Source organism: Rhinopithecus bieti, unplaced genomic scaffold (genome assembly GCF_001698545.2).
Source record: "Rhinopithecus bieti isolate Rb0 unplaced genomic scaffold, ASM169854v2 scaffold_16999, whole genome shotgun sequence".
Classification (NCBI taxonomy): Eukaryota; Metazoa; Chordata; class Mammalia; order Primates; family Cercopithecidae; genus Rhinopithecus; species Rhinopithecus bieti.
In genome coordinates, this window is record NW_016808939.1 from 98,182 (window position 1) to 121,836 (window position 23,655).

General features: G+C 38.8%; 1 long non-coding RNA gene across 2 annotated transcripts in view; it reads left to right on the plus strand.

The window, feature by feature from the left end:
* Window positions 1-23,655, plus strand: part of LOC108539307 (uncharacterized) — a 95,125-nt gene that overhangs the window by 31,318 nt on the left and 40,152 nt on the right. For both annotated transcript variants that reach the window (XR_001888328.1, XR_001888327.1), the window contains exons 2-3: window positions 6,265-6,355; window positions 18,580-18,724. This is a non-coding gene — a long non-coding RNA (uncharacterized LOC108539307). The remainder of the gene's footprint in view (window positions 1-6,264; window positions 6,356-18,579; window positions 18,725-23,655) is intronic.

Below are 23,655 nucleotides of genomic sequence, written 5' to 3' on the forward strand. Positions count from 1 at the left end.
AGCATATATATCATAGAAAAGTTACCCAATACATTTTTTGCTGAAGTAATTAGTGTCATGCGCGTCTGTGTGAAGAGACCACCAAACAGGCTTTGTGTGAGCAATAAGGCTGTTTATTTCACCTGGGTGCAGGCGGGCTGAGTCCAAAAAGAGACTCAGCGAAGGGAGATAAGGGTGAGGCCGTTTTATAGGATTTGGGTAGATAAAGGAAAACTACAGTCAAAGGGGGGTTGTTCTCTGGTGAGCAGGAGTGGGGGTCACAGGGTGCTCAGTGGGAGAGCTTTTTGAGCCAGGATGGGCCAGGAAAAGGAATTTCACAAGATAATATCATGGCTTAAGACAAGGACCGGCCATTTTCACTTCTTTTATGGTGGAATGGCATCAGTTAAGGCGAGGCAGGGCATTTACACTTCTTTTGTGATTCTTCAGTTACTTCAGGCCATCTGGGCTTATACGTGCAAGTCACAGGGGATGCGATGGCTTGGCTTGGGCTCAGAGGCCTGACAATTAGTATATAAAATCATCTGTTAGGATATAATTGCGTATTTTATTAATTACCTGTTATATGCTTAACACTCTGCTAGACATTATGGTAAATACATCAAAAAATGAGAAGTTATCCTTTTTAGGAAGGTTATAATCTACTTCTAGAAATAACTAAAGATCATGATACTGTATTCTAAAGGCCAAAATATTGTAGAAAAAAAGAAAAGATAGCCGTGTATAACAGTATGCAAAAGTGTTAGAGATAAGTTGGAAATTAGTGAGCTTTAAAAGCTGAGTAGAATTTAGGCAAGCAGGATGTAAAATAAGTCCATTCTAAGGCTGAAAATGGATAGAGGTTCCCTAAGCATGGTATTTGAGAAGCACGTGGGGCTCTGTGTAATAAACTTGGACTGAGTCCAGAGTATGTTCTAGGGCTTGAGTTAGTCTCTGTTAGTACAATGATAAACCCAAAGGCTAGTTGTGAGACCATTTTGACTTGTGTGGTTAATTCAAGATGGAGAGTGGGAAGATAGGAAGTAGGTCTGATAAAGTGTCATGGCATGCATGTGTGTGAGTGTGTGTGCTTGAGAGAGAGAGGAAGTGAGTCTGTGTGTGTGTGTGTGTGTTCTTGAAAACCAAGCAGCAAACATGAGTGTTTTCTTTGTAGGCAATATGTTTGAAGCTAAGACATGATAAAATCCATGAAAGAAAAAATGAACTGTATCATAGGTGTGCACAAAGATTATGAGATATGAACAATTAAAATGAAAGCTACAAGTTAGGAAACCATTTTCAGTGGTAGAAGCTTTTTATATGATGGGAACAATGGAAATATTAAGGAAAGAACAGATGCTAGAGTTATTTTTAAGAAATATGTCATGCCTGATAGGGTATTAAGACTAAAGTACAGACATGAGCTAAAATCGCCTAAAGATTTGCATTTTTAGGGCCTAGAAATTGGTTACCAAAAGCATATATGCAGAGATAACATTTTTTCTTGGATAAAATGGTGTGTTTATTTTTATGCACACTGAGTTGAAATGGAAATGTTCTGTAGTTAGCTGAACATATGTGAAAAGTAAAAAAAAAAATGAGTTACAGTAAAAGAAAATGCCAATATAAATAAAATAAAAAGGATAAAAAGAAATCAGTATATTTTATGCATCATTAGGCTGAATATATTTGTTAATGCACCAGGGCCTTTTGAATGTGCATATACACATTTTCTACTTACTATTTTTTATGCTTAATGTGCTAAATTTATATATTTTACTGCCAAAACTTGTTCTAATAAATCTATTTTTAACATTTAATACTAATCACAAATTTAATTTCTTAAAACTTAATTTTGCAATGACACTTATTTTGTCTGATTCTTAAATTTCCCTAATATTTTGAACAATAATAAATCCACATTATGTGAAAATATTTAAACAAAAACTTGTTCTAAACTATAATACTATTGGTTTAATCCATGTTGTCTTTTCTCTGTTCAATTTTATACCTCCTTGGAACTTAGAAACTTTTACTATGACACTTTCCAGGTAATCTTAAATAACCCCTCCCCCACTGAGAAAAAAGACCCTCTCAGGTCAGATCATATTATTTATATGAATTATCAAAAATTTTTATCACTGATCCTAAATATGTTATAACTGATTCATGTTTCCTAGATCAGCTTTCTTTCCAGAGCACTGGTCCCCAACCCTCAGGCCGTGGACCAGTAGCGATCTGTGTCCTTTTAGGAACTGGGCTGCACAGCAGGTGGTGAATGCTGAGAGAGTGAGCATTAATGCCTGAGCTGCACCTCCTGTCAGATCAGCAGTGGCATTCGATTGACACAGGAGCACGAACCCTATTGTGAACTGTGCATGTGAGGGATCTAAGTTGTGTGCTCCTTATAAGATTCTAATGCCTGATGATCTGAGGTGGAACAATGTCATCCCAAAACCATCCTCCCCTCCATCTGTGGAAAAAATTATCTTCCACAAAACCGGTCCCTGGTGCCAAAAAGGTTGGGGACCACCAGAGTACACATTACTTGTTTGATAAGTAAGACTCTTAAACCTAATCCTTTCATTTAAACCTCAGGTTATCACGTGATCTTGCCCCTCCCTCTCTCCTTCTGTCACTAAATGTTTTATTTTTAATGGGCATACCTCATTTCCTTGTCAACCTAATGTATTTTCCTGATTTATTGCCATTATTTCAAAAAATTATCAATGCCTTGTTAATACCAAGCATGTCCTGGGAGATAAGGGCCTATATTGTGCCTTTACTCCCACTCATTAGGACAGTGAGATAATGTGTTATCTTGAAATACACTATTGAACACTGTATTTCATTAACATGTATAAAAACTGGTTCCTGACTCAAGTCATGGAAAGGGCTACCTTGCAAGGAGTCCTGTTGGCTTTGGCTGAATAGTAATATAAACCATGATCTGCATAGTGGATACACATGTGCACTGGTGGATACACACTAGTAGTAATGCTGGTACTTTTGGGACACTTCTACCATCATAAAGTGGGAGGATGTATACTGTCAAGATTATGAGTTCATCTCGAGTTTTCTAATTCTACATCTAATGTTAACCCCATCCTTATCGTCAGGGTTTCATCCACATGAAGGCTGTCCTCCTATACTCACAGTCTCTGTCATATGTGCCATCTGAATAAAAGTTGAGAACAGTATTCAAGAATTTGATAAAACAGAACAACAAAACCTGGTTTCTCTGTTTCGTATTTGATCAATGTTAAATAGAAAGAGACAGGAAGATTGGATACTAAGGAAATGAAAACGGCAGTTACATCATATATTTCAAAGGCAAATTGGCAAGAAAGAAATACTAACGATACTCATGCACATGGAAAGGCAGAAGAGAATTGCCCAATAGGGGCATGATGCTGGAAAACTCTGGAAAGGGAGTGGTCAAAATCTAAGATATGGGGATTGAGATCTAGAGAAAAAAATAAGAAACTGGCTTTGTAGAATAGAGTAGAGAAATGTTTTGGTATAGAGTCATATGTATTATAAAGTTAGAGAGATGTGAGGCTAAGAGAAGTTTGGAGAAAGATGTGGAAAATATTATTTTGCTTACTAAATTTTAAATGAAAAGGAAAATAAAATTTTGCTAGGAAGAAGAGCTTAAGATAGAATAAAACACTTCTCAAAGGCTGAGTTTTGGATTTGCCTCTTTAATCAACAGTAATTGTTTGATCAAAAACAGTCACAGAAAAAAGTACGAGAGTACAGCATTGAAGCCCAGATGTTTATACATGCCAGATATCCTTCCAACTGTCTATGTGAAGCTGAAATTCAGTAAATGGAGCTTTTATTATCATAATATGTTAATAATAATTTCACTATTGCAACTGATTTTTAATCAGAATGTCCTAGAGACATTAGAAGAATAAACCAGGTATCATTTCAGGAATCATTCAGTTCCCTGAAGGCCTGTTTAGGAAATGTTTGTCGTTTTGCCAATTACATTGGAATTGCTTTGGGTTTTGATGTTAATGTTAATGGACAAAAGGCTAATCCCCAAAGAAACTTTGAGTTATTTTTCAACCCTCTTATTCTAAGAAAGGTTGAAGACATCAGGATGGTGAATTTGCCTTCTGAATTTGTTCCATTAAGTTGTTTAATTATTGGAGAAATCTGACTCAACAAATGATTTATAGCTGCTACTGATACAACAAAAACATGAGATAAAGTAATTGTTTCTCTATGTCATTTTATCAGTAGGAATGTTTTGCAGCCCTTAATTTCATTTATCTGTAATATTACCTGGCAAATAATAGACACTCATCAGTATTTGTTGAATGAATAAATGCCTCTCCTATCAAATAATTCTGTCTGCTAGTCTTCTATTACATACCATAGCTTTATGGTTTCCAGTTTATTTCCTTCATTTTTTACTGTGTAGTTTATAAATAATAGAAGCAATTACAGTGTACAGGTGTTTCTGGCAATGACATTTTATATTAATTTGCACATTCCATGAAAGCTAAATTAATAATAGCATTTTCCTGGGCAAGGAAAGAGTGGCCCCTTGCTAGAACATTTCTCTAACTTCGTCATTATGTTATGAGAAACTAAGACACATGAAAACAATTAATTTTCCTGTCTTTCTCTTTCACAAACATAGTTCTGCTTCAATTAAATTAGTAATTTTTAGGTAACTTTCAAGTTATATAATTTAAGCTGCAGCAATCTTGCCATAGCTACATTACAAAATGACTTGTGCTAAGAAAAAGTTCTAGTAATACATGTTAGCTTGAGGAATAATACATAACATATTTATCCATCTTCAACATAACTTCTTGTATGTGGGATTAAACTTTAATATTTGTAGGAGAAAAACAATAAAGCATCTTCAGAAGCTTTAATAAACAGCTTTCTATCTTCAAATGAAATGACTACTCTCTGCTTATGAAAGTATTACCAAGCTAAGTGGTTACTTAGGTGGAAGAAACATCATGGTTAAATATTTACTTATTTGCCTAAGGTTTATAAAATATCAGATAGATAATTCTAACGTCGATGTTCTTTTTAAATTCTTCCTTTATGTGTTCAAGAATATAAAATTTCATTAAGATTTTCAAAAAATGAACTCCTAATCTCTCTTCCTAACTGGATGTATTCTTAGTTCTTCTTTCTCACTTAATTCCAACACTATCCTTCCCCATCTCAGGCTAAAAACACTAGAGGCATTCTTGGATCCTTTCATAATTCTCACACTAACCATCCAAAATATCAGCCAATTCTGTTGGCTGTCTTGTGAAAATAGCCTAACGTCAGACAATGTGTCACCACCTCCTCAAATCTCTTCCTCAGCTGAGTCACATTAACTCTCCTGGATGAGCAGTAGTTTCCTAACTACCCTCTCTTCTATTCTTACGGTCCTCTCTCTATGGTCTGTTCTCAACATAGCAGTTACGGTAGTCTTTCCAAAATGAAAGTTATTCACTCTTTTAATAAAAAACAAAACAAAACTTTCCAATGGCTCTTTGTCGAACTCAAAATCAAATCCAAAATTATTTGCTTGATCCATAAAGCCTAGCCTATAAACCTACACTCATCTACAAGCTCTGACCTCCCTGTGAGCTTCCAGACTGAATCTCCTATTTACTCTTCATCTCTTTCTTACTCACCCAATTCCATCCATACCAGCCTTATATTTTCAAACATGCTGGATACATTCCCTCTTCAAAACTTATGCACTGCTGTTCCTCTACCCAGATGTATGTGCCCTTTATCTCTTTCAAGTTTTTGTTCAAATGTCTTCTCAGTTGAATCACAGCCTTTCTGCATACTCATCATGCTGCATCTTCATTGCTCGCTTTATTTTATTTTTCTACAGAACTTCTAATCTCCTGCCATATAGTAGCGTACAATATAGTTTATATGTTTATTATATTATTTATGTCTCCATCCAGAATGTAAGTACAATAGCAGAAAGGATTCTTATATTTGCTTAAGTGCATTAGCACTTAAAAGAGTGTCTGAAACAAAGAGTAGGCACACAATAAATATTTGCTGAAATAATGGATGAATATATGAATGAGTCTCAAACACTGTAATAGGTTCTTTATGTATACCTCACTTAATACTTACAACAGCTTTGTGAGCTAGTTACTGTTACTTTCTCAGTTAAAACAATTCAAAATAACTATGCTAGTTAGAGATGTGACTCAGGTTTTCAAAATCATACAGTTAGTAATCAACTCAGGCACACGATCATAGTCATAACACTATCTTACTCCTCTCTTTCAGAGTCCATGTTACATCACTGCCCATATGCTGGACACTGGAGGTCACAAAATCTCATCACACTTTTGGCAACAAGGAACCTAAAGTTTGTTTGGTAAGACAACCCTTGTGCACTGACGGTGAAGCTGGACAGCTGTGCAACTCAGGGAGTAGAGTGAGCTATGGAGCCAGATCCCAGGGCTCACCTCTTTCTTCTGCTACCTATTTGCTATTCGCCCTTGGAAAAGTCATGTACTTTCACTTTGCCCATGGTTTCTTGCCTGAAAGTGATAGCAATAACAATAACAATCACATCAAAAGGTAGTTGTCAGAGTTAAATAAGTAGCTAGGGTATAAGAAAAGTACTTAACACCTTAGCACAGGGCTTGGTATGTGTGTCATGAGCTTTTCAACATTTTTCAAATTAAGATAAAATTCACGTACCATAAAATGTATCATTTGAAAGTGTAAAATTCAGTGGTTTTAATATAGTCACAAAGTTGTGCAATCATTATTACTTTCAAATTTCAGAATATTTTCATCATTCTGCCCCAAAAAAACCCTGTATCTTTCAGTAGTCACCCTCTAATCCCTTCTACCTCTGGCTTCTGGCAACCACTAATCTACTTTCTTTATCTATAGATTTGTATTTTCTAGACATTACATACAAATGGAATTATATCATATGTGGTCTTTTATGTCTAATTAATTGCACTTGGCAAGTTTCAAAAGTTCATCCATGTTATGGTATGTATCAGTACTTCATTCCTTTTCATGGTTGAGTAACATTCCAATGTATAAGTGTATCCTATGTTACTTATCCATTCAGTAACGAACAGGCATTTGATATATTTTCACTTTTCATATATCAGGAGTAATTATTCTATGATGAATTGTGTACACTTTTTTGGGGGGTGAATGTCTATTTCAACTCTCTTGGATAAACACCTAGGAGTGTAGTTTTTGAGGTCCTGTAGTAAATCTGTATTTAGACATTTGAGAAACTGTCAAATTGGAAGTGGCTGTACCATTTTACATTTCCATCAGCAAAACATTTAGGTTCTAATTTCTCCAAATCACTGTAATTACTTGTTATTGTCTGTCTCTTTGATAATGGCATCCTAATGGGTATAATGTGATATCTCATTGTGGTTTTAATTCACATGTCCCTAAAAACTAATGATGATGTGATAGACAGAATAATGGCCCTCAACGAAGCCCAAGTCCTAATCCCTGGAATCTATGAATGTGTTATTTTACGTGGCAGAAAGAATCAGTATTGCTAATCAGTTGACCTTACAGTAAGGAGGTTATGCTAGATTACCTGGATGGACCTAATGTAATCACATGGGTCCTATAAATGTGAAAGAGGGAGTCAGATGAAAGTCAAAAGAGAGGGAGAGAGAGAGAGAAATTTGAACATATTAGCTTGGTGCAAAAGTAATTTCTGTTTTTGCCATTTCTTTTCATGGTGTGTATAAACTGTTACATATTTACGTAATTTTTGCCATTACTTTTAATGGCAAACACAGTAATGACTTTTGCACCAACATTAATAGTATGAGACTCTCTTTGGAGACAGAAGAAAGGGACATGAGCCAAGGAATGCAGGCAGCCTCTAGAAGCTGAAAATCAATAAAATAGATGTTTTCCCAGAAGCGTTACTCCAGAAGAAGCATAGCCTTATGAGAACTATTTTGGACTGCTTAACTTTAGACCTATAAGCTAATTAATTCATGTAGTTTTAAACCACTAAATTAGTGACAGTTTGCCACAGCAGCAATAGGAAACTAATACAGATGTTGCACATCTTTTCATATGCTTACTTTACAGAAATGTGTATTAGAAACTTTTGTCCATTTTATAATTGAAATTTTAAATTAAGGAGTTGTAATAGCTCTTTATTTAATCTAGAGATTTATCATACATTTGATTTGCAAATATTTTCTCTGATTCTAGGTCTGTTTTTTCACTTTCTTGATGGTATAATTTTCAACACAAAATAAGCCTAATGTTTCTATTTTTTCTTTTGTTGCTTGTGCTTTTGTGAATTAACTAAGCAACCATTGGAAAATCCAAAGATACAAAGATGTACTTCTGTGTTTTTTCCTAAGAGGTCCATACTTTAGGTCTTGCATTTGGTTCTTTGGTCCTTTTTGAGTTAATTTTGTATACAGTGTGAGGTAAAAGTATGTATTAGGATTCTCTAGAGGGACAGAACTAGTAGAACATATACATATGTATAAAGAGAGTTTATTAAGTATTAACTCACATGATCACAAAGTTCCACAATAGGCCAACTGTAGGCTGAGGAGCAAGGAGAGCCAGTCCAAGTTCCCAAACTGGAGAATTTGGAGTCCGATATGCGAGGGCAGGAAGCATCCAGCACAGGAGAAAGATGAAGCCTGGGAGGCTAGGTCACTCTCTCTTTTCACATTTTTCTGCCTCCTGCTTATATTCTAGCCACACTGGCAGCTGATTAGATGGTGCCCACCCAGATTAAGGGGTGGGTTGCCTTTCCCAGCCCACTAATTTAAATGTTAATCTCCTTTGGCAATACCCTCACAGACACAGCCAGGATCAATACTTTGTATGCTACAATCTGATCAAGTTGACACTCAGTATTAACCATCATGAGGTACAACTTTATTCTTTTTTGCATGTGAATACCCAGTTGTGCCATCATATACTCTTACATTTGAGCAGTTACTATTTTTTACATAGCTTCATATACAGTAAGATAACAAAAAGTATGGTGAGGGAATTATTAAGTGAACAATGAAGTCAGGAGAGAAGATGTTCTACAAAAGATGGTATATGAGTTGAGTTTTAGAAAAGACTAGGAGTTGGTCGGGTAAAAAATGGCAGAAATTTTATTTAATGAAGGAAGCTTCGTGAATAAGCAAAGCAAAGGAAGTGAATTTATTCATGTTTAAGGAAGTGAATGTATGCACGTTTCAGGAACTGAAATTGATAGGAATACCTGGCAGTTTGAGGACCTTGGAGCGCAGTGATCACAAATAAACAAGAGGAGATGGATAGTACCCTTAAGAAAAGCTCTCTGTACTCCTAACCCTGGCTTTACCCTTTACAGCGGCATTCATGCAGAGAGAATTTTAAAAAATAGGCTGTTTTTAAAAAAAATATCTAATTAGTGGAAACTTACTATGCCATCTTTTCAACAATTGACTCCCTTATCAATATATAGAGGGTGAGACAATTGTTTAATAGGCAATTTATTTAATATGATATGATAATGAGAATGTTTCCACATTGTGCCCCAAAAATACAATTACTCTTCCCAGTGTTTTCAGAGTTTCTTACTGACCATAATTCATATTCTGACCATAATTTCATATTCATTTTTCTTCTTTTAAATATGATTTATCAATTCTTACATGCTCTTGTAACTACCTTCAGGTATGTCAAGCTGTACTGTCATTTGATAATAGTCGCTTTGGAGTTTCATGGTGTGTATAAACTGTGACAGCTTTACCTAATAAATAAAACTGAAATGTCTTCAGAGATTTCACAACTGTCAAATATCATAGCTCTGTTGGGAGATGTTTAGTTTTGCTGGCATTTAATCTCCTATTTTCAAATGTCATTCTTTGGACATTACTGTTGTTTAAATGTACAAAATTTGAAAAACTGCTTTAACACATCACATAATAGAATATACATAATTTAAACTAAGTTTTAAAACAAAGTTTCAAATATTTTCTATTTTTTCATAACAAGTGTGATTATCAATTTTTTATTAGCCAATCTACTTATATGTATCCTGCCTTAGTCTAAAGTGCTTCAGATGTGTGAGGGGAGGCAAGGATGGCTTCCTCACAAATATATTTCTATGAGGTACTTGGTAGCCTCTGGAGAAGCATGAATCGGAAACAGTATGATTAATTCAGGAACAAAATATGACTTGCCAAAAGAGAAAGGAAAATAGGATAGCATGTGCATTGAGAATAACCAATATTTTCTGTTGTTGTAATTTTAATTCATTTTTTTTCTGGTTTGATCTCAAGCATTTAGTTTTTAGCATTATAAAGAGACAAAGCATTCAACAACAAAATACAGTTCTGGCCTGTAAAAAATGGAAAGCCATCATTCACAACCTTACAATAAGTAAAAGGTGAAACAATGAAAATTAATTATTTTTCTTGGACCCATCTGAGAACTGAGATTCCAAGGCAAACCACCATTCTGAAATCTAGACTGATGGGCAAATCCAGACAGCCATAGCTGAGACCTTATCTGGAACAGTAACTGGAGTCATACTGAGCATTCGTTAAAACAAAAACCTATTCTCTCTCTAGTAAAAAGACTTACCAGCGTCTTCTCCCAGCTAGAGGTAGGGCACTGTTCCAGCTCTAGCCTTCTCTAGCATTCCTGTCTTGCCAAAGGTAGGGAGGAGAGAGGAAGCCAAACCTCTAGAGAAAACACTTGTGAAAGTCACAGTACAGACACGGGCAAACAAAAATACTGACATTTTATCACAAAGTAGTAGAACACTTATGTCACCCACACCTCAATGCCAAACCAACAGAGGGCACTGGTGTAACAGATTACAGTGGAAAGGGCTATAAAAACAAACCACAAATCAAAAGCAGTTTAACAGAAATCAAGAATGTCTCTGATTGGCTCATCAGTAGACTGAACATGTCTGAGGACAGTATCAGTAAACCTGAGGATACTCCCATAGAAACTTCTCTAACTAAAATACAAAGACAATTTAAATAATAATAATAATAATAATAATAATATTATAATTTATAAAACTATAGATGTATACATCCTAAGAATAGTTGGTCAATTCAAAGATATTAAATTTATGAACATCAGTATTTATAGGAAATACCAGAACAAAGAAATATGAGAAGGGAGCAGAAGAAATATTTGAATGAATAATGACCATAATTTTTTTCTAAAGTAGTGATAGAGCCAAGTCACAGATCCAGGAAGCTCAATAAACACCATTTATGTTACACAGTTCCTTCTAGCAGTGTATTGATGCAAATTATATATGCTGCAAAATAAATAACTCCATTGTGATATGTTTCCTGGTATTCCTTTATTTGATATATTTTAATTTCATTAATATTTGATTAAAGGGTTTAGAGAGCCATACTAGCAAGGAAACAAAGGGTGTGCTGCTTGTGCAATGTTGCCCTGGCATTCTTTCCTTCTCTCCTCTCCGACCTTATGTGGGATGAGTTTGGTTCTTTTTTTTTTTTTTTTTTTTTTTTGAGACTGGAGTCTCCTTTGCTCGGCCCAGGCCTGGAGTGCAGTGGCCGGATCCTCAGCTCACTGCAATACTCCGCCTCGGCCCGGGGTTGACGCCATTTCTGCCTCAGCCTCCCGAGTAGCTGGGACTAACAGGCCGCCGCCCACCGTCGCGCCGGCTAGTTTTTTGCTATTTTTTAGGTCAGAGACGGGGTTGTCACCGTGGTTTAGGCCAGGATGGTCGTCGGATCTCATGACCTCGTGATCCCGCCCGTTCGGCCTCCCAAGAGTTGCTGGGATTACAGGCTTTGAGCCACGCGCCCGGCCGAGTTGTGGTTCTAAAGCATATTTTCACTCCTCTCTCATCATAAACAGAGTAAGTAGAGCAAAATCTAAATGTTTCTTAATGAGACAGTACTATTTTAAGTAATATTGATGTGTAGAATTATTTACCTACATGAAATGGCCTCAAGTGTGCAAATTTAGTCACTTATTATACTGAGCACTAAGGACATAAGGGAAAAAGAAGACCTGACCTTTGTTCTTAAGTAGCTTAGAGTCTGGCCTTTTAAATTAACTTAACAGATACTTATTGGCAATACTCTTAATTTAACAGCTTTGGTCACCTACCCCTTCTACTTGCTAAGATTGACCAGAGGGCAGAGGAAGGATAAAGAATATTGTCTTGTTATTTCTGTTTGAGCAAATGTATGTATGTATGTATGTATGTATGTATGTATGTATGTATATAAACATATGAATGAAAAGGAAATGAGTGCACGCATAATGATAAGTTTATAAGACATTCATGCAAAGAGATGGAATTAATGCCTGATTAACTCAATTTTTTATGTCAGACAAAATGCTATGTATTCAGTTTCGAGAGCACAGAATGATTTGACAAAATGAGAGAAGGTTAGCTGAACAGTACTCAAGATGTGAAAGGGTGAATTATGCAAGTTTAATTAGGAAAATTGATGAGCTGAATTTTTAAAGTTTTGTTTGCCATAATAAAAGGGGTGATGCACTGCCTAGAATTTAAATGCGCTGACTCTGGAGTTGTACTGACCTGTGCTCAAATTTTAGAACTTCTACTTACAAGTTCCATTCTTTAGGGCAGGATGTATCCCAAAGCCTACATTTTCTTATTTGTAACATTAGGAACCAAATGGTAACTCCTTCGTTTTTAAAATGTCATTTCTTTTTATTTCACTATACTGTTTAGTTTTCCTTCTCTATATATTGAATCAATCTGGCTATATGTTAATCTATTAATCTATTTTCAGTATTTTAAAAAATGAATACTTGCTATCTTAATCATTTCTTAATGTTATCATATGTTTCCTTTTTTCATTTATTCCATAAGTATAAGTATCTTTTTTTTTTTTTTTTTTTTGAGACAAAGTCTTGCACTGTCTTCTGGGCTGGAATACAGTGGTGCAACCTCGGCTCAATGCAACCTCCACTTCCTGGGTTCAAGTGATTCCCCCCCTAAGTTTCCCAAGTAGCTGGGATTACCGTCGCCTATCACCACATCCAGCTAATTTTTTTGTATTTTTAGTAGAGACGGAGTTTCCTTATGTTAGACAGGCTGGTATCAAACTCCTGACCTCGTGATCCACCTGCCTCAGCCTCCCAAAGTGCTGGGATTACAGGCATGAGCCACCACACCCAGCCTCCATGTGTATCTTTACTACTTCTTACCATGTAATTTTCCTGAATTTATTCTGCTTATAGTTTACTCATTTATTAGGTTAAATATTAAATTTGATTTTCCACATTTTTCTTTTGTAAGTATTAGCATTAATGGTTGTACATTTTTGTCTAAATATTTTAGCTGGTTTCTTAAGTGTCATAGGTAGTATGTTAATTATCCATTTGTAAGCATTTTAAATTTCCATGTCAACTTCCTCTTTCCTTCATCAATTATTTTGACCTCATTTAAAACTCACAAACTTATAGATTCTTGTGAGTTATATTTTAGTTTTTATTTGTAACTTAGTTGGAAGACTGGTTACACTACATGGTTTATTTAATCCCAATTATTTGTTGCATCTTAATTATGGTCTAGAGAAATGTTTCTTCAAAGTTAATTTTGTTAAGGTAAAGATTCTGATTTACTGGTCTAGAGTTGAGCCTAAGAATGTGCACATAGACACAGATATGATAGGGCACAAGCAGCAAATATCACTGAATTATTATAAAACTATATATCTGATAAAAGTATAGTATTTTCAATGCTAAGAGGTATAGGACTTAAAATGTATAGATCAAATTGGCTTAAAGAACCAGGATAACTTTCTCATGCTATTGAATGCAATTTCCAAAAGAATGTGACTCCATATTTTGGGACATTTATTTTTGTTTGTAAATACAAAACAATGAACAGAACCATCTTGAATTAGACTTCGTAACAAAGTCTGTTTGGAACATATTTGTTATTCAGGAATCAAATTTGGGACTAGCAAAATGCTCTCTAAAAGAGAGAGTAATTATAGTTAAGAGAAAGCAAGAAAACATTATAGAGTGCATTAACATAAGCAATATTCCCATCTTTACAACAACATCCATTGAGAAAAAAAAGACATTTGTCTACTGGTTCCTGATAAGAAGGGATGAACTGCTGCCTCCTTCTTCTCCTTCTTCTAAACACTAGAGATGCCACAGACCCATACAAGAAGTTGACAGGGCTTTGAGGAAAATGATTGTGTTTCAGTCAGGAGTAGGCCAAGGTAGACATCTGGTACAGATGACACAGCAAGTTTGGAGTGCAGGTGCACAACCCTGTGCATAAGGTAATCACATTTATGTAGCCATTTAATGTAACCTGTTTGTGTGATCTCATATCTGGCTTTGAGCCATTATTATCTATGGGTAATATGACTGCATTGCTGACTCTGTAGATGGCAGAGAGATTAAAGCCATGTCCCAACTGCCCACAATCCCTTGAGTGTTCTTTCAGCTACCCACCACTGTCTACCAGCTCCCCTTGGACCCCAGCTTGCATTGGAACCTGACAGTTGATGTAGCTGGCAGGACCCTGAGGTGAGTGAGCCCTCGGCCCCTGATTATCCCAGGTCAGCCATGTGGCCTCAGCATGGGTTATGATACCCAGTGGCTGCCATTCTGCTAGGATGGGCAATGGTAGAAACATGGGTAGTGGTGAACGGGTCCCCGGTGAGCATGGAGAAGGCGCTTAAGTACCTGGAAGCACAGAGCACCGAGAAGGAGCGCACCTTTGCTGGAAGAGTTGGATAGGCATTTTTGGCTATGCTATAGGAAGTGCATGCTGAGTCCATGCAGAATGAAGCACAGTTAAGGGACCTCTAGATGTAAGCAGAGCACCTGGAAGCCCAGCTACACAGCTTGGAATGTGAATTAGGGGCTGCCATTAGTGCAGGCGGGACCACCATCCTGGTCAGAGACCCCTGCTCTGTCTGATACCTAGGAGGAAGAACCTCTGTTGTGGGTTTGCTCAGTGGACCATCAGAAAATAGAGCATGGACAGCCATTGGGGACCCAGGGGCAGGCTCAGGGACCCTCTGCTATGACAGGGCACACGTCATACACTGCCTATACCCCAGTTGAGTTGCAGGAATTAGGCAAACAGTGTTGGCAGTGCTCAGGGGAAGCCCTACCAGATTCGATGCTTCATCTTTGGGATGAGGGAGCAACAGTATTGTATGCCTCCGAAATGGAAAAATTGGCCTCCATTATGATCCATTCCTTCCTCCATCAATGATTGCAGGTGAGCAGGAGGGTAGCACAGGGGCAAGGCAACTACATGCTAATTGAACGGCTGATGACAGCCATACAAACAGTATGGAATGATGCCAGAGAAATACCAAAAATCGTGAATAATTGGCAATTGTATACAGATTTGGTGCAAGTAATTCAAGAGATGGGTATGCAGCAGGCTATGTTTAATCTGAGTACCTGAGGGCCAGATGATGATTGCTTTACCTCCCACATGAGGGACCTTGTATTGGGCTCTGTGCTGACAAGTGCCTTTGGCTCTCTGGCTGCTGTCCTCACTCTATATGTGGGACACCACATGCATGAGGTGACTACTGCCATGGTGGCCCTTGGGGAAGCAGAGGGCCATAGGCAGGAACAAGGAGCCTGTGTCACAAAAAAGAGGAAGGTACCCCTTCAACAGCGGACGACCCAATGGGACAAAAAGGGACCCCAGCAGAGATGTGGGCAGATGTGGATTGATTTGATTTTGGCTGGGGTTGACTGAGAGAAAATTGTTAAGCAACCCAATGAAGTGCTGTTAGCTTTGTGGAGGCAATTGTCCCTGGAGCAACAATTCTGCAAAATGCCCAAGACGGAGAAGGCCGATGCTGCTCGACCCCGTCCCGCCTGGATGCTCCAGCTCAAGTACTACTTGCAGACAGGTGGAGTTACAGAGCCTTTTCTGCTTGATTAGGGAACTGGCCAAGGTCCCCGGCTTTGAGGGACACCAGACGACTGGAGGCCACTTGTGGAATTGGCAATCCACTGGTCCCCCACCAATGTACAGCAGCTGCTGGCACTGGTAGACACTGGCATAGATTGTAGACTCATCTGTGGGAAAGTGGATAAGTTTCCAGGCCGGGCTGCATGCATAGACAGATATGGAAAATGGTCAGTGAAAGTGAAACCTGTATCTTTGCACCTTGGCATTGGCTGCTTGGCTTCCTGCTTATACACTGTGTATGTCTCTCCTATACCTGAACACATTCTCTGGGTGGACGTATGCATCCCTGGGCCCAGGTCCTCCCACCACCCCAATGGGTTACTTGCACTCGTCAATACTGCTTCCCAGGTGGCCATATGGAGAGAACTGAGACTATTAAGAAGTTACAGGAGGTGCAGACAGTGTGTAGCTCCCACAGCCCCTACAATTCTCCAGTATGGCCAGTCAGGAAGCCTGCTGTAACTTGGCGAATGATGGTGGATTATCAAGAACTAAGTAAAGCAATACTTTCTTTACATGCAGCTGTACCGTCTATTATGGACTTGATGGACTGATTGATGATGGAATTGTGACAGTTATCACTATGTAGTGGACTTTGCCAGTGCATACTTCTCAATCAACATTGCTCCAGAGAGCCACGAACAATTTGCCTTTGCATGGGGAGGGCAACAGTGGACTTTCACAGTCGTGTCATAGGGCTATATGCATAGTCCCACCATATGTCATCGTCTCGTTGCCGTGGATTTAGCCACCTGGAAATGTCCAAAAGGGGTCCGTGTATTCCATTATATTGATATTATGTTAACTTCTGATTCTCTTCAAAATTTAGAAGCGGCAGCACCCCTCTTGTGACAACATTTGGCAGCATGCAGGGGCTGTCAATGAATCCAAGGTCCAAGGGCCTGGATTGTCTGTTAAATTATAGGAAGTTATCTGATCAGCTAAGACCAAGGCCATATCAGAGGCCATCATCCACAAAATTCAGGCATGTTTCTGGCCCAACCACGGTGAGGCAGCTACATACTTTTGTGGGCCTCTTGGGATATTGGTGGGCATTTGTGCCCCATTTGGCTCAGATGATAAAACTATTTTATCAGTTGACAAAAAAGGGAACTACCTAGGATTGAGACAATGAGGCTGAGATGGCTTTTCTACAGCCATGTGGGCCACACAGCAAGTGCTGGTCCTATGAGTCTTTGACCCAGGATGCCCATTTGAAATCAGTGTGCCTGTAACTGCAGATGGTTTTGGCTGGGGCCTATGGAAGCACATGGAGCACTTTAGAACACCAGTAGGCTTTAGGTCCCAAGTTTGGAAGGGAGCTCAGCTCTGGTATTCATTGATAGAGAAGCAATTAGCAGGGGCATATGCCACCCTTCAGGCTTGTGAGTGAGAGTGTGACGGGATGGGCTACAGTAGTTGTGTGGACGACTTACCCAATGGAGGGGGTACATTCATGGATAACGACCCCCTGGACTGGGATGGCACAGACATCCACGTCAGCAAAGTTGGGTGCCTACTTAGAACCGCGGAGTGCCGTGAGTACGAGCTCCTTAGCAGCAGAATTATGAGAAGTCTTGGGAACTGTAGTTCTGATGTAAGATAAGGCCATGAGTCAGCCTGAGGTACTCTTAAATCCTGAGCTATCAACATCCAAAGAGGGGTGCCCCCATATTCCCTATGAGGCATGGTATATGGAAGGGTCCACCCGAGGTGTTACTGCTGCCTGGGCCACTGTTACGGTCCAACCTAGTACTGATACCATATGGTTTGATACTGCGTGTGGACAAAGTAGTCAGTGGGGTGAACTCAGGGAAGTGTGGACAGTGATCACCAAGGAGGAAACACCTATGGTAATCTGCACTGATTATAGAGGCCTGACCTTGTGGTTAACTACCTGGAAGTTTCAAAATTGGCTAGTTGTCCACCCGCCCATTTGGGGCCAGGTCATGTGCAAGACCTATGGGAAATGGGCCTCCAAAAAGATGTAACTATTTATCATGTGTCAGGCCGTGTGCCTTTGGGTGCCCCCAGCAATGATGAGGCAGATGCTTTGGCCAAGGTTTGATGGACGGAGTCAGCACCTACATAAGATGTAGCCCTATGGCTGCATCGAAAATTGGGTCATGCAAGGAGTAAATTAATGCAACATGTCAGTAAGAGCTGGGGTCTATCCTTGCCCATGCAAGATATCTAGGAGGCCTACCAGAAGTGCCCATCCTGCGCACAGGCATACTCCAGATGGAGACAGCTCCCAGTGTTACACAAGAGATGGTAGGGCAGATGCTCTTGACTAGATGGCAAACAAACTACACGGGGCTGCTGTCAAGGTCACAGGGGCATACGCATGTGCTGACGGCTGTAGACAGAACCACTGGTCTGTTGTTTGCCTACCCTTGCAGGATGACTGACTAACGACATACCATTCGGGTCCCGCAAAACTTGTGTGCTCTATATGGTCATCCCCTGACCATTGAAAGTGATAGGGGAACACAGTTTGCTGGACAGCAGGTACAACAGTGGGCACAATGGATCAACATACAGTGGAAGTTCCATGTTCCATATAACCCACAAGCTGCTGGTATGATTGAGCGATATAATGAACTCCTGAAAACAAGTTATGCTTTCCTGTTACTTCCCTGTCTTTGCAGGGTGGAGTTCAAGGTTGGACCTGATGCTCCAAACTGAATGAACAGCCACAGAAAGGTGGCGTGGCCCCAGTGGAGGCATTGCTAAACCAAGCCATTGCCCCCATCCAGTTACAGATACACACCAAAGATGACCTCCTCTGACCAGGTATGTGGATGAATGGTAATCTGTTGTTGCCTGCCCCTATGCCACTATAGACAGGGAGCAAAAAAGCTGGTTTTGGCTGTGGACCCTTCAAGTTCCCCATTGCTGATGGCTGCCTATTGTAACCCCCTGGGAAGAGGACCTCCAGTATGATTTACATATCACTCCTTGGATATTTAATATATGGCCTCTGTGATACGTTCCTTCTGGGGACATATGTATTGTCTGTGTGACCTATTATAAGTTCCTCAGTGACTTTGTCATGGATACAAGACCCAAAGGAACCATGGGAGTTGAGAAGGTGTGGTACCATCGCCCAGTGCAGAAGCCCTTGGGGGCTGCGTTGTTATCCAGAGGTGAAGAGATGGCTTGTATTTTGCCTGAAGGGCATGATTTACCCTTGATAGTACCTGTGCCTGCTTTGCAGTTTTGACCATAGGTTGACATGCTCCAGTGGCACTGTGGAATGAGCCCACACCTATGTTGAGATGACCAATGTTTCCACCTGTTGGATCTGCACCGTTCTTTCAGTAGCAGCTGCAGACAGTGTACCCTGGCACATATATCCAGCTTCTGTGGAAAACTAGACATGGTTAGAGACTTGGGGTCCCATGGCTGAAGTATGGAAAATGACATGGCAAGCTTTGCATAGGGGTTGCCACAAAACCCATGGCATGCCCGCTTCCTGGCTAACTCATAACTATAATGGATGTACTGGTTGGTGGGAAAACACATGATGCCCCCACTACAGGTACCACAATGCATAGAGCATCACTAGGGTAACATCACTGTGTGGTGGTTGCCTGCCATAGCCTGCATAAATATAACATATGTCACCACACCAAATGTATGATGAAATAGGCAGCCTCATCAAGCTGGATGGACCCCAATGGACTTTGTGTCCCCTGGGAGTATGTGGGTCAGTGGAGACATGGGATGGCCATATTTGCCAGCTAACTGGACTGGCTGCTGTACCTGGGGATGGCCTTATGTTCCTGCCACTGTTATACCCACGTTGCATAGAAGCATACATAACTGGGAGGTGCTACCTTCCTCGTTTCTGTGAGTGCAATGAGCCCCCTGGTGGCTCTACCCCTTAGCATTAAACATCTCTGCAACAGGTGTCATCACTGTAGAAATGCAAATTACGGCACTTGGGAAGCATACTGCTTGAGCGCTGAATTATATCTGAGTTGCCCTCCTTCTATTGACAGATGAGGTTGATCAAACCAGGAGGGTGGTACTGCAGACCCAGATGGTCCTAGACATATTAACTGCTGCCCAAGGTGGCATCTGTGCTCTTTTGGGGATGCAATGTTGTACCTTCATCTCTGACAATCAACAAAACATTAACAGCAGCTTTGCAGGAAGTTTCCCAGGAAATCAAGACAATTGAGAACCTTACTGAAGAGTATAGGCCAGAACCTAATAATTATGGGCAGCATAGCAGGGAATATTAGTAGTGAATTGCTGCTCTCTGTGTTGCTGCTACAGCCTATGGGTCCAGGGTTCTGCCCTGTGGGCACATCTCCCCACTAGGAGGACTCCCTTGAGTTAGTGGGTAGAGTGTAAGGAAAATGATTGTGTTTCAGTCAGGAGTATACCGAGGCTGACATCCAGTACAGCAAGACACAGCAGGTTTGGAGTGCAGGTGCACAACCCCATGCATTATGTAATCATATTTATGTAGCCATTTAATGTAAACTGCTTATGTGAGCTCATATCTGGCTTTGAGCCATTATTGTCTGTGAGTGATATAGCTTCACTGCTGACTCTGTAGTGGGGGAAGAGAATAAAGCCATGTTGCAACTGCCTATGGTACCCTGAGTGTTCTTTCACCTACTTGCCACCATCCACCAGCATTTGTTCTACCCCAGGTCATGTTGAAACCTGACAAGAGCTGAAAAACCTGGCATATGATCTCCGAGAATTACTCGGTTAACAAGAAGTAGTTGGGTCACACGTAAGGGAAGAAATTGAGTCAAAAAGCAAAAGAGGGTGAAATGTCACAGTGAAAAACATTGTGTACCAGAAGATTTTAGTGAAAGCATTTTCCCAAGCATGCATTGGGAAAAGCATTGCCTGCTGAAACATCATTTGCCTTCTGTTTTGGGGAAAAACCGTGAAATAGCAATCAGCACCCTGGTGCTGACAGAGTGTGGAAACAAAATCAAGGTGATTCTGTGAATAAACAGGGTGAATAAATATCAGTTTTAGGGAGAGTTTTAGGGAGACCAATAGTTTTGCTGAGCTGAGCATTCTCTCCTCCACAGTGGACTTTTCTTATTTTTTCTTTCTTTGTTTTTTCTTTTTTCTTTTTCTTTTTTTTTTTTTGAGACAGAGTCTGGCTTTGTTGCCCATGCTGGAGGTCTGTGGTGCTATCTCTGCTCACTGCAGGCTCCGCCTCCCAGGTTCATGCCATTCTCCTGCCTCAGCCTCCCAAGTACCTGGGACTGCAGGTGCCTGCCACCACGTCTGGCTAATTTTTTGTATTTTTTTTTAGTAGAGATGGGCTTTCACCATGTTGGCCAGGATGGTCTCGATCCTCTGACCTCGTGATCTGCCTGCCTTGGCCTCCCAAAGTGCTGGGATTACAGGCGAGAGCCACCATGCCTGGCCCACAGTGGACTTAAGATCTGAAAATGGGCGGGTCCAATTCTATCTTTTAATACCAGGGTTTGTGGTCTGCCTCTGGTTTCCTTCTCATACAACACTTAAAGGAGGAGTACGAACATTGTATTGGCATCTCCCTGTACATAGATACATCTAACAGTAGAAACTCAGAGAAATGCAAAGAAACATCTGAGGCCTTCAGCTCCCATAACAGAAGACAAAAGGGCTAATTAATTGATACCAGATCATGCCAGGTTATAAATAATTTTGTTGGCATTCTTGTGATATTGAGAAAGATTTTCTTTCCTCCTAATTTCTCCACTTAACTCCCTATTAGCTTCTTCAAATCTTATAAAGGTCTTATCTATGATCTTTACATTTTATTTTCTGTGTTTTAATTTGTACATATAAAATGACTCTCCTATAGCTATAAACATCTTACAGGCTCTTCTTTCTAATGAAGTCCTCTGCACATTCCATATTTCTCTTGAAATAATGTGGTCCTATCTTAATATTTCATTTTATCACTAAATTTTTTGAAAGAGGAGTCAACATGGAATTCAATACTACATCATTTTAAGAAATCTGGTTTTCATTCTCCAATGCAGATTCATAACCCAAAAGCCTTCTAGTTACCGAGTCCTACAGAAAACTTATTTGACTGTTTTGCTAGTGTAAAAGACATCAGTATTTTAAAGCTTTCTCATTCCTTGTTTTGATTATAGTGCTTTCACTTAATACTCTTTTCTAACAGACTTTCCTATCCTCTTTGTGAGATGTTCTTTAATGGTGGAGGGTTTTTTAAATATATTTTTTATCCTTGGACTACTAGTCTACATACTAACCTGCACAATATTTTCCAGGTATCTTGACTCAGATCTCATCTAAAACTCATGATGTATATACAAATTCTCATCTCCAACTCAAATCTCTTTAGTGAGCTTCAGATTCCTATTTATAATCCTGTCCTAAACAACTTCCATCAATATCCCATATACACTTCAAATTCAATAGGGTCATATCCAATTGCATTATTTATTTAATCTCCCCTTCTCTGCAGTATGATGCACTGGTCTTTCCCCTACAGTATCTATCTCAAAAAAAAATGATTCCCCTTTCATGTGGTCACGCTAGCCACCCAAAATTTTTCATGAATTTCTTCATCTCTTTGACCTCCCTGCATTAAAATGAGTACCAGATCTTTTCACTTATATTTTATTTAATGTCAAGTAAATACCATTCCTACTATCTATATGTCGCTGCCTGACTTTAAGTTTTCATTATCTTTTACCTAAAAACTTTCATATTGTTTATGTCCAATCCTTCCACCCTGTTCTCACTTGAAATATCTAGTAAGTTAATTTTTCTAAAATAAACAATTGATCATGTTAATCTCATTTTTAAAATTCTTTAGTATATTAAGAAAAAAATTGTTAAGGATGACAACACAAAGCTCTTCAGGATCATCCTCTTTCTATTCTCTTTGTCATGTTTCAGAAACAGAGTGCTTATCCTCTCTACAATTTTCTAGTTTTTAATTCAGTGATTTAATTTAATATTTCAGTGTGATGACTGTGAGGCAACTGTTAGGGTTCAGTCTACTTGATGGAGAACTCTGTCCCTCTGTCCCTCATATAATCTAATCATATTGTATTGAAAGTACATCTTCCACTTGGTTGCTCAGGCAGTGAGCAGTTATGAAATATATTTGTCATAGTCTTACTTTTCATTTCATATCTTCAAGTAGCTCTTTCGACCAATGGTCTAAACTATAATGGCTTAATTTTATAAAGCTTTTATACTAATTTAATGTAATTGAAATGGAAGTGTTTTACATTTTCCAAATGCAAATAAATGGTAAAACTGCTTTATACAAAATGATTTTAACTATTCCTTTGATAAAGAAGCTTGCAAATATTCTTTCATGTTCATAACTCTCCTACAATTATGTATTTTTTAATTTTTATTTGTTAGCTGAATAAAGATTGTTGTGCTTATAATTATTTTGAAATATGGCAACAGTTCATTGGAATATCAATAATTTTAATTTTAATTTTAATTTTAAATAAGCACAGATTTCTTATACTATATATTTGACATTTTAATGTTGTCTTTCTCCACCTGAGGACTAGGATTTCCTTCAAGTTTAGGTGTACCAAGTTACTGGATAAACGTGGTACATTTTCTGAAAGCATCAATTTTACACAAAAAAATTTGGGAAAAGTTTATATTAAATGTTTCTCAATTTTACTTTACTAGAATAAAACATTCAAATGCATTTTAAAAACCCATAGTGAGACTTTAAAATAATTTTTTTTTTT